This window comes from Podarcis vaucheri (assembly GCF_965113315.1).
Source record: "Podarcis vaucheri genome assembly, chromosome: 6".
In the NCBI taxonomy this organism is placed as follows: domain Eukaryota; kingdom Metazoa; phylum Chordata; class Lepidosauria; order Squamata; family Lacertidae; genus Podarcis; species Podarcis vaucheri.
The window spans coordinates 93,332,985-93,350,813 of NC_138764.1; the positions used below are offsets into that span (position 1 = coordinate 93,332,985).

At 43.4% G+C, this 17,829-nt stretch overlaps 1 protein-coding gene across 1 annotated transcript in view; it reads left to right on the top strand.

Annotated features, from left to right (window-relative positions):
- The window catches only part of VAPB (VAMP associated protein B and C), a 78,866-nt gene that overhangs the window by 17,253 nt on the left and 43,784 nt on the right, over window positions 1-17,829 (top strand). The gene's annotated exons all lie outside the window — the stretch shown is intronic.

Here is a 17,829-nt window from a genome sequence, read left to right on the forward strand (position 1 = left end):
AGGACAATCCATTACCCCAGCAGGATTTGATACCTGGCCAAAGTGAAAAATAAGATGTAAATTAGATGTGGGAGATTGGGAATGTGAGCATGCAGATCAATGTGAAACCAAAAGTTACACAGCTGGTTTTATTCTACTAAACACTGAGCTGAAGACAACTACTTGGAAAGAGGTCAGGAATTTGTGTTCTGTCCAAGACCAATATGGTGAGCTTCAAAAATACTCCTACAGAGTGAAGACCATTTTAACAGAGCAGTCTTATGTATGTATGCCTTCTCAAGAGCAAGCCCCATTGAGTTCAATGGGACTTATATAAGTGTTGCAGGACTGCAGCCTTAAGTGTGCATGCAAAGCCTCTGGGGTTTCTGCAAGTGAACAGAGTAATGGTCCCTAGCAGTAGGCAGAATATTTCCACCTTCGTGCAAAATGACCCTTTAGATTAGAAATTGCAGCAAAAGTGGAACTTGTAAATGCATCTTGGGCGCTTATTGCTTAATAGAATATCTAAAACATTCCAGGCACTGTACTTGAAAAAGCTATGTTGCCTAACATGGGTTGAAAAACGAGAACGGAGGGGAGAAGGGAAATACTGAGCTTGTTGCAAATTATAGTCCAAATGCTAATATCATCATCATTATTTTGCTGGAATTTTTTGTTTGTTTGGTGGGGGAGTTTTTAAACACAACCCCGGGGACTTATGGAAGGATGCCTCTTAAGTCATGTGAGTCATCTGTCTGTTGTGATTCAGATTAGTGATTGGTCTTTAAGGTGTTTATGCATTCCGTCCCAACTGCTGGGTTAATTCAATTTTTTTAAAAAACACACCCACATAGATTCTTGTGTTGCTGTTGTTGTTTTTAATCCTTATCCACAGGGTTGATCCAACTTTGTGCAGAGCTAACAGACACATAAGGGACGCAGGCGGCGCTGTGGTCTAAACCACTGAGCCTAGGGCTTGCCGATCAGAAGGTCAGCAGTTCGAATCCTTGTGACAGGGTGAGCTCCTGTTGCTCTGTCCCAGCTCCTGCCAACCTAGCAGTTCAAAAGCATGTCAAAGTGCAAGTAGATAAATAGGTACCGCTCCAGCAGGACGGTAAACGCCATTTCCGTGCACTGCTCTGGTTCACCAGAAGCAGCTTAGTCATGCTGGCCACATGACCCGGAAGCTGTCTGCAGACAAACGCTGGCTCCCTCGACCTATAGAGCGAGATGAGCGCCACAACCCCAGAGTCGTCCGCAATTGGACCTAACGGTCAGAGGTACCTTTACCTTTAACAGCCACATGCATGATCAAGGAGCTATTCTATTAGTCCTTTGACAAATCCAAAGCTATGTACTTAAAGACACCATTTTCTCCCTTGCAGCTGCAGTGGCAACACAAGATACATAAAGAGCTGCATTAGACTGAGTCAAACTTTTAGCCTATCTTAGCCCAGTGTTAGCTATTCTAATACTCAAAGCCTTGAGTAGAACTTTCTTAGCCCATGAGTCAGGGGTTAAACCTGAGGCTTTCTGAAGTACTCCACTATTAATGTATGGTCTTTTTTCCTATAAAATGTTGGCCCCAGCTGGTCCCAGGGGGAGCATAAGGTTTGAACCTGTAAACACAAACCAAGCACAACTACTAGATGTAAGCCACCGTCAAAGAACAGGGTGTAAGTATAAAATAAGAATATGTCTTTGCCTAACATGGCTGCTATGTCATTTCTGTAATTCCCATGGTACCACTGTTTTATCAGCATTAAGGTAATGCAGTTGTGGGAAGGACAGAGATGCTGGAATAACACACACATGATAGTAGAAGCTTAATTCCTTTATATAGGTAGAGAGACCAAATGTTTTGCATTCATAAGCCAGTTCCCATCAGGCTTCTTGACCTCTTTAATATGATGATGTTTGAAAAGTGCATGTCTCAGATGCTTTGGAAGCTGTCTTCCAAAGGCTTTTCATGATGATGATTCATTTTATTATGTTAAATGTGATATTGACCAGGTCCAAAGGCAGAGGAGGGGAGCTTGACCATTACCCATCCTCAAGGCATGGATGGGCTTTAAGGGCCAGTGCAAACATGCCCACCACAGCTTGGAATAAAGCTTCATAGATATTGCAGTGGTGAAAACTGGCATTGTCAATAGGTAAGGGTTTTTTTATGGTGTTCCTCCTGTGTATTAAGGAGGGGTGTCTTATTTTTAGCATCTTAGATCAGCAAGTCTTCCTCTAGATGAACTTGGGGGGAATTGCTGATTTACAGCAGGCATGCTGCCATTTGAACTGCACAACCTGCCACTCCCTTGTCTGTAGTTTCACTTTATAAATAGCAGCAAGCCGGGCTAAACAAAATTTAAGAACTATCCCAGCAAATAATTTGTCAACTGGCTGGCTTTTGTGCGGTCACTTAAAAAAAATAATCTCCCTTGTATTGATGTTATTGTGTAATGTCAAGCTCTCCTTGCTTGTGCTTAGAAACTTCCAAAATTTGATCATAATTCATTTTCTTGCTTGGGAGTAGCAAGAACGGAGCACTAAATAAATGCCTGCAATTGATTTTTCTCATCTGAAATCACCAATAGGGCATTCTCATTCTCTTTCTTCCTGGATCCATATATAACTATATTCAATTTTTCATGCTATAGAACCATGCATCCGGAACCAAGCTATTTAAAAGCCTGGCATAAAATACCCTGAAGATAACATAATGATATTGATATTCACATCTCATTCCCACCTGCATGTTTTCTGACTACATAGCAAAAGCACTGTTGCATACAGAAATGTAGCTGGGGGGGGGGATGAGGAAAACAAAATCTGCTCAAGTTTGTTGTATAGGATTTGAAGCCTGCACAAAGATTGCAAAACATGCTAGCCATATATGCACGCAAAAGGCTCCAGATAACAAAGTGATGAGGTAAGAAGGAGGTGATGCCTTTTTACTGAGGTAGATGGACGAATAGTCAACTGGTAAAAAGCAGCGGCTATTCTGCTGGACTATTTATCTATCTAGCCCAGAAATGGGGAACCAATGGCCATACTGGTAGTTGCAATCCAAAATCATCTGTAGGGCCACATCCCTAACCTTGCCCATTGTTACTTACTGTGATGGCAGCTCTCCAAAATCTCTGGCAGAGGTCCTTCCCAAGGCCTGAGATATTTCCAAAGATCCTTTAGCTAGAAGTTCCAGGGTCTCAGAGTGTTCATGTGCTGTATGATAGAATGGTAGAATCCTAGAATTGGAAGAGATCCAATTGGAAGAGAATTGGAAGAGCTCATCTGGTCCATCACCCTTCAAAGCAGGCATATGCACCATGCAGGAATCAAACCTGTGGCCTTGGCCTTATTAGCGCCACACTCTAACCAACTGAGCTAACCAGCATCAGTGACCTATGGACCTTCCTTAGTTCACTTAATGACCCCATGGTTGGTTGTAGTTGCCCAAGATATGTACACAGCTGCAAAAGCCCACATGTAAGTTTAGACCTGACATGCAATGCTTTTCTCAGCTTTGAGAAGGCAATATGCTATAACCACCATATTTTCTGTCGTCTCGGAGGTTTTGTGTGTCTCCCACGACAAACTTTGCTGTTTCAAATTCGGATGAAAACTGGCTGTGGCAGGTATAACGTTTTAAGGTACTGTAGAATAAATTGGCTCACTTTTTTGTTGTTCTAGTAGGGGACAGGAGTAAAAGAGTCCTAATACATTGTTGCATGTGTCCCAACACAACTTCATTAATAAAGGGTGCTTCGAAATGGAAAAGTTTGCAAGTGTCAGGAATGCTGGTGGCAATTCAGAGGGGTTCGGTAAGACTTCATATGGATAGCACTATACAAATAGGTTGTTGGACTGCAGGGGAGGTTTGTCCAATAGTAGTATCACTTTTCTGGTACTGTTCTTGCTGTTCTGGTTCAGCACCCTATTGCTCAATAATCAACACATGAAGCTGCTTTCTGGGCACAGCCTTAGTAATTTGACCTTCTACCTTGTTAATGGAAGTAGGGAGAAGGCCATCTCTCTACTCGAGAAGCGCTTGTCTTGACAGAAATGTATTTGTAAAATAAAATGGTTGTAGTAATCATGTAGGTAAGAGCTATTCACGGTGGAACGGACTTGGGAGGTTGTGGACTCTCCTTCATTGGAAGTTTCTAAGCAGATTTTAACTGAGATTCTTGCATTGCAGGGTCACTTCCAACTCACTTCTATGATTCTATTATTTAATGTTTAACAGGAGCAGCTGCACTCAAAACTGTGCCTTTCTATAAAATACATTTCCACTTTGAATAAACTTCCATGCCTTAGGACCAAACTAGGCATGGATTTAAATGCATCTTTGCAGCTAATGTGCAGTTTCTTAAAATGCAAATGGCATCAGCTGAGGGCTGGTAATTATAAGGATTGTAACAGGTATAGAAGGGGAATTTTACCCTTTCTTCCCCTGTTGAGGTCCTGAAGAAAATCTCTGCTCTGAAATTAATATTTGCATTTGGAATAAATCCCCTCTATTTGTTCCAATAGAGGATTCTACCCCACCCCAATGCTACTTGCATTTTTAGAAAACTTGAATATTAAATGCAAATATGTATTTAAATTCCAGTGGAGTTAGATGCTTTAAACCAGCCTTTATCAACCTTCAGTCCCTAAATGTTGTTTGACTACAACTCCCATCATTCCTAGCCACTAGTTAGGGATGATGAGAGTTGTAGTTCAAGCACATCTGGGCATCCAAGGTGGAGGATATTCTGTTTTAGACCATTAAACCTGAGATTATATTAATCCAACAATTGGGGAGGCAGTTTGCTAGGAAAGCATAGTTGGTGATATACTGGTACAAAAAAACCCCTGCTTTATTTTGACTGACTTACCTTCAGGAAAAACTATGTAGTGGGGCAGTTACAGATAGGTAGCCGTGTTGGTCTGCCATAGTCAAAATAAAAAAAATCCTTCCAGTAGCACCTTAAAGACCAACTAAGTTAGTTCTTGGTATGAGCTTTCGTGTGCATGCACACTTCTTCAGATACACAGATACACAGAAGGATTTTTTTTATTTTGACTATGTAGTGGGGGGCAGTGTATAAAATGGGGGACAAATCTGGAGGCAGCAACACATCAGTGATATCTCAGGCTTGCAGGAAGAATCAAACAAAACATCAGTTGTGTCCAGTGTGGTGCTGTAATATGAAGGCACAGTGGCATTTTGGGTTGTCTTAATGAGTGGTTCAAATAACCAGGAAGTACCAATCAACTTGGTGTTGCCTCTAATTTCACCTGAAACCTTGATGCTCAGTTCTGGCTATTGTAGATCAGGAAGAAAGTTGTGCAGCTGGAAAGGAATTCGGAGAAGAGCTATGAGCTTCTTCTAGAAGATAAAACAAGCGAAGGGAACTGGGTATACTTGGAGAAGAGACGTTTAAGGAAGTGGGTTAAGGGGATATGTGAGAATTCTCAGAACTGAAAAGACACCAGGAAGAAGAGAAGCAGTTGTTGATCAGTCCATAGAGGGTAGAGAAAGGAGCAATTGTGTTTATACTTCATTGAAATGCTAAGTATGAGACAGTGCCGTCCTAATACGTACTGCAGCGCATGACACATATATCCCTTATGTCTTGGGGGTGACTTTTGCTTCATGTTTGCTCAGCTGGGGAGTTGGTAGCAGGACAGAGCAGGAGAAGCAGGCAGGAGTGCACCATAATAATTTATAATAATAATAATAATTTATTATTTATACCCTGCCCATCTGGCTGAGTTTCCCCAGCCACTCTGGGTGGCTCCAAAACAATACAGCATTAAATATTAAAAACAGGGCTGCCTTCAGATGTCTTTTAAAAATAGGATAGCTGCTTATTTCCTTCACATCTGATGGGGGGGCGTTCCACAGGGTGGGTGCCACTACCAAGAAGGCCTGCTGTCTGGTTCCCTGTAACCTCAGTTCTCGCAATGAGCGAACCGCCAGAAGGCCCTCGGTGCTGGATCTCAGTGTCCGGGTAGAACAATGGAGGTGGAGACGCTCCTTCAGGGATCCTGAGCCGAGGCGGTTTAGGGCTTTAAAGGTCAGCACCGACACTTTGAATTGTGCTCGGAAACATACTGGGAGCCAATGCCGATCTCTCAGGACCGTAGCTTTCAGGCTCTTCTCCAATTGTCTGTAAACCCTCTAGCCTCCCAAGATTTGGCAAGTGAAACCTCTCTCCCCTCCGCGCCCCCCATGTCTAATGTGGTGTCTGGTTGTGGTGGGTGTCTGTTGGCAATGCCAGTGCACATTTAGGAGGTAGATCCAAAGACTCCGTCAGCTGGACCATAAGATCAGTGGAGCAATTGAACTGATTGCGGGGCGAACTGTTAAACGTGTTCCTAAGAAGAAGACTGTATGTATTGTCAGGTTCAGCAAGGGAGGGCAAACCTTTTGAGGATCATATGCCAGTTCTGAGGACCACATGCCAGTGGTCAGCAGGGCCAGAGGCAAAAGTGGACAGAGCAGCAGATGTAAGTTCTACCTTAGTACAATAGACGAATTTCTACAGACACACACTCCCCTCTGTGCTCCATCCAGACAAGCAAATTGTATATAAACGCATTGAAAGACACATTCCATCCTGGCAAAGACACTCAAGGTGAGAGCAAAGCAAGGCTGAGCTTTGCCATCCCTGAAATAGTCTTGCAGCATAGTCACCCTCCAACTCCTATTTTAAGTTTACCTTTTGCTTTTGGGTAAGCACAAATTAATCAGATTGTAATGTTCTTACTTTACTCTTAAAAAACAGCAACAACCTTTCAGTTGCAGACAGCATTCCTAGCACTCCTAAACTTTGGAAAGGTTATAAGTCACGGGGTTTGTCTCCTGCATAAACACCACTTAGATTAATATAAACCTAATTCAAGGGTGTTAAGGCAGCCTCGTCTAGAAGTAAATGCATGCAAAGATGAGCCGGAACATGAACAGAGCTCCACACAGGGGTTGCTGGACTCCAGGGGTGCTGAATTCCAGATTTTCTTTTGGTGAGGCTTGCACCAAACATATTGGACATTGCAAGGGATTGTGCCTGTTATTTCTTTGCATGAAATGTAGCCCGATACAGAACTGGTAAAACAATAATCTTTATTAGCCAAGCATATGAAAGTCCGAAGACTTGATTTCTTTTTTCTTTTTCTTTTTTTAAATGCTCTTGGGCTGGTCCTAAGATTATGTGAAAAGTGTGTCTGTATTGTTGGTTTGTAAAGGCTGATATTGTGGGGTTTCATAACTTAAATCTCATGGTATTTGTAGGGGTTTTGTTCATTCCTTTTTGTACTTATACTTTTGTTAAGGAGTCATTGTTTTAACATAGTAAACAGCCTTGTTTCAGCTTAAACAATTTTTTTTTGTGTTGTTGTTTTTTAATTGTTCAAATATATCTAGCTGTTTGAAATCAAAATGGTTCTAACACATAATAAAGGACATCATTTGGGGGGAGGCAGGGGTCAGTTCACATAATTTGACCGCTTCACCTGTTGAACCATACCTGTTTGCCCATTTGTGCTACTTCCAGTGAACAAATGTACTCTTGCAGCACAACAACATGCTAAATCACAAGCTGGATGTATTGTGCAAAATAAAGGTGTAATTGATTTAATAAATTGTCTGTTTGTAACACATGCCACTTTGATTTCAGTGTTTTCCGTTGTTTAGACATTAAGAAATAGTTTCCATTTTCACAATTACTATCATGAATATTTGCAATTCCAATGTATGTAAATAAACCAAATTAGAAAGCTTCATAGGCTGGCATTACATTTTATATTTAAATGACCCTTTTCCGCTTTCTGCCTTGCATTAGCATTCCCAAGCGATACAAAGACATGAGTCTTTATAGTTAATGTTACAGTAACTCTCTTAACTGGACATTTTCTTAAGCTTGCCTAACAAATTGTGGGCAATGATCAGACCAGGTATTGTGCCATTCACAAGAGGCTATATGTTCCATGTTAATATATCCCAGTCTTTATCAACCTTGGGTCCCCTGATGTTGGACTACAACTCCCATCACTCCTGACCACTGGTCCTGCTAGCTAGAGATGATGAGAATTGTAGTACGACAACATTTGGGGACCCAAGATTGCAAAAGGCTGACCTGTACTATAAACTAAATGCTGAAAAAGTATTCAAGTATCCAAATACTGATCTATGAAAGCAGCTCCCTTGTTTTTTTATTATTAATTTTGGTTGCAGAGAAGTCCAAATCTGATCAGAACTGAAGGTGAAATCAATTTGTCCTTCTGCTCCATGCTATATTTACAGTGAAAATCAAAGATTTCAACTCTGTTATTGAATGCATGAATGAATGAATGAATGAATGAGTGAAAATCCAAGTCTCAGCAACACTGAACTGTTCGATCTGGCTTTTATTCAGAATGTGAATTTAAAACTGCAATTTGAACGGGCTTTATGCTCCGTTGGTATCTTGTCTTAAAGGTTATGATGGGCCAGTAAACTAAACAAAATTACTTAATTTTGGTGTAGTGTGGTGTAGTGGTTAAGAGCGGTAGTCACGTAATCTGGGAAACCGGGTTTGTGTCTCCGCTCCTCCACATGCAGCTGCTGGGTGACCTTGGGCCAGTCACACTTCTGTGAAGTCTCTCAGCCCCACTCACCTCACAGAGTGTTTGTTGTGGGGGAGGAAGGGAAAGGAGAATGTTAGCCGCTTTGAGACTCCTGAAGGGGAGTGAAAGGCGGGATATCAAATCCAAACTCTTCTTCTTCTTCTTCTTTATCTTGTTATAAGCTTCCTTGCAACAAAAAACTAAAATTGAAAGGTGGCATTTCTGTTCCCAATGGCTTTATCATGATTGATTTGGTGCCAGAATTTAGTATCTTGGCCTTCTGTCTTAGAAAGATCTTTTCTGCGTTCATTATTTCATTCCGCAGGGAAGCAAAGGTAGGGCTGTTCCCTCCCCCTTTCAGAAACAAGACTACAAAACTCACCATTCTTGTGCATTCAAGAAAAATAATGGTGCTCTATAAATGCATTGCAAAAAGTAAATCTCCACACTCATTTAAGGTCGTTGCATTGCATCGCCTCCATCCAAAGCCTGTGCAATTTTATTATCCCTATTGGCTTTTCCCCCCTTTAGCAGGCATACAATGTCTTCCCTTTCAGCCTGAAGTCAGATGAACCCGTATGAAGATGTTTGTGATTCACATAGGGTGTCAGACCGAAGAATATGATGCTTTATGGCCAGTGCCAGCAGCAATGTACTTTACAGCCAAGCATTTCAGAATGCTGGGTTCACGCTGTGATTTACTTGCTTTTAAAGGTCTGTGACCTACTCCATTTCCTTCTACACTGACATAGCAACATATATAGTCCCCAGCAGTATATGCTGAGTACACCAAAATTTCACATCTTTGTGAGATGCTTACTGGGGGAAATACAACTATCTGAGCAGTTTTAGAAAGTACAGAGTTAACAGCTTTTTAGCTTGATCCAAACAACACAGTTCTGGCCTGGAGATGATAGAGGGGAGGAACTTCCAACTCCATGATTCTATTCTATGGCACAGTTGTTTGATTCTAACCTTGCTTATTAAGAGAGTGAGAATCCAGCTGCCTCACTTCTACTCCCTTGGAACACCCCATTTTGGGGATTTCAATGGGCTACTGCTAGCGATACTCCCCATGCCCAGACACTTGGCAGGTGGAATGAGGATCTCTGTGTCAATGAGCCCAGGCCAGCAGAGCAAGGTAGAGGGTCACGTCCATCCAATCCACCCCCCCCCACCCTGAGATGGACACAAAGCTTGCATCCCAAGTCAGCTGGCCCAAAACACCAATCTGGCTCCATCGGACTTTATAAAGGCTCCAGGATATGGTATTCCATTTGAGCAACTCGTCTCACTGGAGAGGACCCTAGCTAGGTAAGTGTCAGCTCCTTTTTGAACCTTGTTTTGCTTAATCTGGGGTTATTCTGCTACCTTCCAACCCTCCTGAAATTCAGCTGTTGCTTTTGGAATTTGCCAGGATCAGACCCTCCACGTGTCCCTATTTTCCAGGGGCATTCCCAGATTTACAGAAGCCATCCCGGTTTCTGATTTGATCCTGGAATGTTCCACTTTTCCTTAGGACATCCCTATTTTATCGGCGAAATGTTGGAGTGTATGGGGTTATGCGACTCCCAAGCCAAGGATGTAAGTACTGTAACTATACAAACTTTAGAAGGCGTCTGAAGGCAGCCCTGTACAGGGAAATATGTTTTTTATGTTTAATTATGTTTTTATATATGTTGGAAGCTGCCCAGAGTGGCTGTGGCAACCCAATCAGATGGGTAAGATGATGATGATGATAGTAATAATAATAATAATAATAATAATAATAATAATAATAATAATAATAATAATAATAATGGAACAGGACACCCCTATTTTCATCAGAGAAATGTTGGCGGATATGCAAGATAGGCAGGAGGTTTGCTTTTGTCTGCTGCTTGTGCAGTTGGAGCCTGTGTCGTTTACTTAATAAAAAGAAGAAATTAGACAACTTTCTGTATGGAATTGGAAAGGAATCACAATGAAGTGTCCCTAACCTGTTTCTTTATGCCCACCTCATATAGGATTAAAGCTGTGACCCCAAAAATTTACAATAGGAAGAGAAGTACTGTAAAACACACACACACACACACAAAATGCACACAACCCTTATAAAATTTTACAAATGGTTGTCCAAGTCCTTTGAGTGCTCAGAGTGGCTGGGGCAACCCAGTCAGATGGGTGGGCTACAAATTTATTATTACTACCCAGTTAGTTGTGTATAACGCCGCCCCCCCCGGATGCAGCTTGATTTTGTGTCTGCAAAATTCTTCCATGGGGCGGGGGAGCTGCATTAGATTGCAGATCATCATAATATGTTAATTCTTTAAACCAAAGATGCAAGTTGAATTCTTTAAACCAAAGATGCAAGCTGAATCTGACAACAGCCGCAAACAACCAGTGGCTTGGTGATTGTCTCTATTCCTGCTGAATGTTTCAGATTTGATTTAGAGACCCTCTAAAAGGCTTCAGTTCAGAGGCGAAAGTGTATAAACTTCCCCAGTGGTAAATGATTGATTATCCTGCCTTGAATCCAAATACCTGAGAGTCTATAGTCTTGATATCACAGGCAGTCACTGATAAGAGTGATACATGGACACAGATATCCATATAAGTGACCTCAAGGCATTAATCAGCCACCATTCTTTCGGGAGGGTGGATCTGTGTTTGCCACAACCATATAGTTGCCATCTCTTGATGAAATCAGTGGTAACAGTCAGGCTAGTGGAGGTGGTTGATAACAACCAGTAATAATACTTGTCTTGTCATTCAGCTGAGCATTTAGCTAACATGTCTGCTTCTCTGGAATTTCCATATGAAAAACCATAGAATTGTTGAGTTGGAAGGGACCTAAGGGTCATCTAGTCCAGCCCCCTGCAATGCAGGAATCTCAACTAAAGCAACCATGACAGATGGCCATCCTACCTCTGCTTATAAACCTCCAAGGAAGGAGAGTCCACAACTTCCTAAGGGATACCTTTCCACTATCAAACAGCTCTTGCTGTCAGAAAGTTCTTCCTGGATTCTTTATTCAAGAAAACAGCATACAAGCAGAGAAGCCTCAAGGCAAGGCTGGCCCCCCAATAATACAGTTGCCAGGACGGATGATATCTGTGGCTCCTACTTCCTGCTAAGTCTCCACAGCAGCCTTAAGCTACACCTGGGAGGAACCATCTGAGCCTTTTGTTCTGCTACACGCAAGATTCTTCATGTCTTGGAGACATGTGGGGAGGGGAACTTACTACAGTCAGAAAGGCAAGCTCTGTGTCCCTTCCTTCCCAGCTTCATGTCCTGAGTCTGAACTGTTTCCTGCCTCTGGCTCTTCTCTCTCACTCAAGCCTGTTGCTTCTGCAGCATCCAACCATTCTGCCCCCAATTCATCCTCTGACCTGTCCTCAGTGTCCACCTGGCTCTGAGCCTTCCTCCTCTGGGACTTCCATGGGGGGGGGGCGGTGTTCTCCGTCTGGAATCTCCCAGCACTCCTCATAATCCAGTCTCAGAGACTAGCCCTTGATGCCCTCAGTGTCTTGTGTGAAAAGAGTAGATTGTGTGTCCTCTTCAGAGCCCAAGCTTTGGTTTCTTGGCCACTAGCATGTACAGTGGTACCTCGGGTTACGAACGCTTCAATTTATGTTTTTTCGGGTTACGAACGATTGTAACCCGGAAGTAAGTTGTCCAAGCTCTCGGAGGCCTCGCCGCTGCCTGGAGGCAAACCTGGACATCGGCGGGGCCTATAGAGGCCTCCGTCTCTGAGGCCTCCGCGAATGCAGGGAACCAGGCCCAGACATCCACGGTGCCTGCAGGGCTCCGCAAATGCCAGGAGCCGAGCCCCAACATCCATGGGGCCTGCAGAGGCTCTGCAACTGGGCTCCAGCCGCAGGAGCTCTCTGAGGCCTCCACGAATGCTAGGAGCCAAGCCGATTGTGATTGTGGAAGAGGACCCTGAGCCCCCTCCACACAGTGAGTGCACGTAAGAAAAGAAATACGTTAATTTTTTTCATCTAAAATACTGTCTTATTTATTTTATAGTGCAGTACATTGATTATTGCCTTCATTTTATGGATCAATGGTCTCGTGAAACAGTAAAATTAGTGTTAAATTGCTGTTTTAGGGGGTGTTTTTCATCGTCTGGAACGGATCAATCCACTTTCCATTACTTTCAATGGGAAAGTCCGCTTCAGGTTAAGAACGCTTCAGGTTAAGAACGCTTCAGGTTAAGAACAGACTTCCGTAACCAATTAAGTACTTAACCTGAGGTACCACTGTAATGGTATAGAGTATAGAAGACTAGATTAGATAACTTTATTTACAGCATGCACCGCGGAAAGTTTTTAGTAAACCATAATATTTTTTATTTTAAACTACTGTATAGTGATAGGCTTAAAATATTTGTTTGCAAAGTATTATGTTGCTTGAAATATTTCAGCAGTGCATCCTACATCCCCATCTCAGGCACAGATTGCTGGCCCAGCAGATCTTAGGACCTGGCTATAAAATATTATTAGAAGTGAACAGCTCCCACACCAATAAAGCCGAATGCCTTGAGGGATGACAATCAAACCAAAGGGTATCCAGTAGAAATGTGTCCCGTTGACAATTTCATTAAGTCGGCATTTGTTCTGCAAGGAGCCATCAAACATTCTTCCAAACTGCTTCATCGCAGAAACAACTGTCCTGTTAATATCTCGTTGCTTTCCAGAACAAGTTCTCTACTTGCATTACAAAGCAATAAATATCCAGTGTTGTAGAACGGCAGCTTTCTGGCTTGAAGAGCAATGAAAAGTCCAATTTTGTCATGGTGTGTTGTGGGGGTGGGGGCAGGATTTATTGATCAAAACAGCTGTGCAACCACCATTCATTTCCTTGATCCTGAGGGACCCTTGAACTACTGAAACGAATGGAAGACATTCAGCAGTGGAAAGACTGCTGTCGTGTGGTAGATAAAATCAGGTATGTTTTATTTTCATGCTGGAAAGAGGTCCCAGGAAATATAATCACAAGTCAAAATAATGCAAGGGAGGTTCTTGGGTAGCAGAGAATGTTGAATTTTTTTCAAAGCTAGATTTTTAAAATAGTGTTGTGGGTCTACTATCTGACTGCTATTAACAGACTATCACCTGGGTTCTGCCTTAATTTGTTTTGAATTACAGTGGTACCTCAGGGTACATACGCTTCAGGTTACATACGCTTCAGGTTACAGACTCTGCTAACCCAGAAATAGGGCTTCAGGTTAAGAACTTTGCTTCAGGATGAGAACAGAAATCGGGCTCCAGCGGCGCAGCGGCAGCAGGAGGGCCCATTAGCTAAAGTGGTGCTTCAGGTTAGAAAAGGTTTCAGGTTAAGTACGGACCTCTGGAACAAATTAAGCTCTTAGCCTGAGGTACCACTGTAATTTTATAATGAAATGATTTTAGAATGTTTTATCATTTTACTGTTGTTAGCCACTTTGAGCCCGGCTTCAACTGGGGAGGGTGGGATATAAATAATTTTTTTTTTATTAGTATTAAAGCAGGCATGTCCAAAGTCCATTTTGGGGGCCTAATCCGGCCTGCTGGTCGATTAAATCCGGCCCCTGTGGCAGTATATGTCCTGGGGTAAAATGCTAGAAAAAGATCAACAACTTGGGGTAAAATTGTAAAAAAAAAGCTCAACAACTTCAATCCTAACAACTTTGATCAGCTCTCACACATGTTCACTACTTATGGCACTCTTTGAAAAATGTTTGGGCACCCCTGCCTTAAAGTAATGCCTGATCAGAGTCTGATATTTAGCACACAAAAAATGTTAATGTTTCCTAAAGCCCATGGCAAATGAGTATCTATGGTTAGGAGGCTGATGCCGGTCGCCTCCCTTGGGCAGCTTAGAACAGCTGCTGGAGAAGCTACCACAGCTGGGTCCAGCCCTGCGTGACGCACCAGATATGGGGCAGGCAGAGGGCACCCTGAGCGGAAAGAACAGACCCTCCAAGTGTCCCTATTTTCCAGGGACATCCCTGATTTAGAGAAGCAGTCCCTGTTTCTGATTTCAACCTGGAACATCCAACTTTTCCTCAGGACGTCCCTATTTCCATTCGAGAAATGTTGGAGGGTATGGAGTTATCTGACTCTGACACACACACACACACACACACACCGCAGCCGTCTGAAGGCAGTCCTGTATAGGGAAGGTTTTTAAAAATGTTTTATTATGTTTCTATATATGTTGGAAGCTGCCCAGAATTGCTGGGGCAACCCAGTAAGATGCATAGCTGTCAACCGTCCCTTATTTGGCGGGAAAGTCCCTTATCCCAGCGCCGTGTCCCGCTGCTGTCCCTTATTGATTATGTCCCTTAAATTTCCCGGGTTTCAAAGGAAGCAGCTCCTCTCCCTCCCTTCTTGCCGGCCAGGGAGGAGGGAGGCTCCAACTGTGTTGCTTGGCTGTGTTGCTCACCCAATAAGGAGTCTAAGAACGACTGGGGGGTGGAGCTTGCATGCCTTGTGGCGATCAAATCGGCCGCGTTGCCTGGGGACTCGCCTTTGCTCAGTGCTTCCCAGCGGAGAGGTGACGGTAGTTTTCCTTGCTGCAGCCCCTTGGCCGGGTTGCTGCGCTGTGGGAACCACCGCTTGAGGCTTCTTTTGGCTGCTGGGCTGGCTGGGCTTTCTGCCTTTGGCTTGGAGGGGCTCAGAGGTTGAACATACCTGTGCCCAAAAAATCCCTTATTTTGGCTGCTGATCCCTTATTTTTGAGGCTGCTGGTCCCTTATTTTCAAATCTGTAAGTTGACAGCTATGGTAAGATGTCTGGCATATAAATACTAAAATTATGGAATGGGACGTCACTATTTTCATCAGGGATATGTTGGAGGGTATGTGAGAAATTTCCCCCATCAGATGGTGTGCTTCAAGCTTTTCCTGTGACAACTGCTTTATGAACTGTTCGATTTTATCAGGGAAATTGTTTGCCCTTCCCACAGTGATTTTTGTGTCACGCTAACATCCTGGACGTAGGGAGGGAGCACTTGCCAGGTCACAGCGTCACACAAGTGTGTTTGTAATTCCAAAGGCCAGCATAATAACAATAATAAATCTCTCTGGAGGAGGGGAAGGAAGACCTGTAACAGGATGTTTCTGAGCCATGGGGCTGGGCACGGATGAGTAACATCGCACTTACATTATGTGCCATATGAAATCACTGCTTTAATTCTGTTTGCAGCCAGTTCTGGAAAAACATGGCTCCCATACTAAATGAGCCCAGTTGCATTCAAATGTTTTTAAGACCAGTAGCTATTTTTATACATCACATTGCACTAGAAAATTAAATAGTCTTCTAGACCTTGGTTAAAATCTGAGGTTTATTTACGACGTGGGCTCTGCAACATAAGCTTGCAGCACGTCTCCACAGTACAGTGGTACCTCAGGTTACATACGCTTCAGGTTACATATGCTTCAGGTTACAGACTCCGCTAACCCAAAAATATTGCTTCAGGTTAAGAACTTTGCTTCAGGATGAGAACAGAAATTGTGCTCTGGCGGCGCGGCAGCAGCAGGAGGCTCCATTAGCTAAAGTGGTGCTTCAGGTTAAGAACAGTTTCAGGTTAAGTACGGAACGACCTCCGGAACGGACCTCCGGAACGAATTAAGTACTTAACCCGAGGTACCACTGTATTGTGCTTTGGTTCAGGGCTTCAGGCAGTCTGTAGCATACCCTCCAAGGGTTCTGATTTGCCAGAAACAGTGCGTGAATTCTGAAAAGTCATCCTGGCTTCTGATTTGACCCCAGAATATCCCTAGATTCCAGTCTTTCTTCTTCCCAGCAACCCTTGCTAAAAACTCTCTTTTCCTGTCACCTCAGAACCAGTTGCCCTGGCAAGCTCTCAACAGCCCTCTGTTGTTTCTTAATGGCCCTAGCTTGGCCAGGTTGCTTTGCATAGGCTAGCCAAGGAATACCCATGCAGCTTGTATTTCTCCCTTCGCATCCCAAATAATGAAAACCCTACCATTTATTAAATTCTAGGGTTCAGGGGGGTCCCCCCAAATCGTTCCTCTGAGAATACAGAAACCACTGGCCCAATTTCGCTTCCAACCTGATAGGCAAACTTCCGAGTTTGTTCCTACAGGAAATGGCGACGGGACACTGTAATTAACTTCACCAGTAATGGCCACTCATTTAGGAAACAAGGAAAACCCAAATCATTCTAAGAATCTGGTTTTGCAACCTCTCCTCTGCCAAACTAGGCAGGGAAATAAATGGGTGTGATAAAGCTGCCACGAGATGGAAGGAATAAAATATATTGCTTTCCTTCTGAATAGAACAAGGAGCATGGCGCCTTGTTGTAAATGGTATTTTCTATTTCATTTAATATACTATGATTTAAGACTCCAGTTCATCTCCTAGGTAAGGCCCGAAACTTCAAAGGTTTTTTTTGGGGGGTGAGGAAAAATGTTTAAGGCAAAGTTGCTTCTGTGATACTATCATCATCACTATTCCACCAGTTTGCACAGCGCTTTACTGCACCAGCTCCTTGGGATGCAGGATCTGGCCATGGTGTCACATGCCTTTGCTACATCTATGTGATGTGTTTGGAAGCTTCAGCTGATCCAGAATCCTGCAGCCAGAATGGAGACTGGGGCCAATTACAGAGAGCATGTCACTCCCTTGTTGAAACAGCTTCACTAGCTACGGACCCATTTCCAGGCACAATTCGAAATGCTGGTTAGACCACAGCGCCTCTTGGGCTTGCCAATCGGAAGGTCGCCGGTTCGAATCCCCATGACGGGGTGAGCTCCCGTTGCTCTGTCCCAGCTCCTGCCAACCTAGCAGTTCGAAAGTACACCAGTGCAAGTAGATAAATAGGTACCGCTCCAGCAGGAAGGTAAACAGCGTTTCCATGTGCTCTGGTTTCCGCCACGGTGTCCTGTTGCGCCAGAAGCGGTTTATGAGTAGAAAAATTAGAGTACCCCAAACGTGTGTGTGTGTGTGTGTGTGTGTGTGTGTGAAAAGCACTGCAAAAGTCTATGCAAGGGCTTGCCCAGCATTGTTCTGGGTCTCTTCTTCCTCCTGCATGTGGTAAGTGGGGACAGTTTAATAAAGAACTGACTTACTAGTTGCTTTGCTTCTCAATAGTCTCTGGTTGGCCTGTTATTTTCTCCTACCAATAGGTTGTTGTTGTTGTTGTTTAGTCATGTCCGAGTCTTTGTGACCCCATGGACCAGAGCACGCCAGGCACTCCTGTCTTCCACTGCCTCCTGCAGTTTGGTCAAACTCATGCTGGTAGCTTCGAGAACACTGTCCAACCATCTCG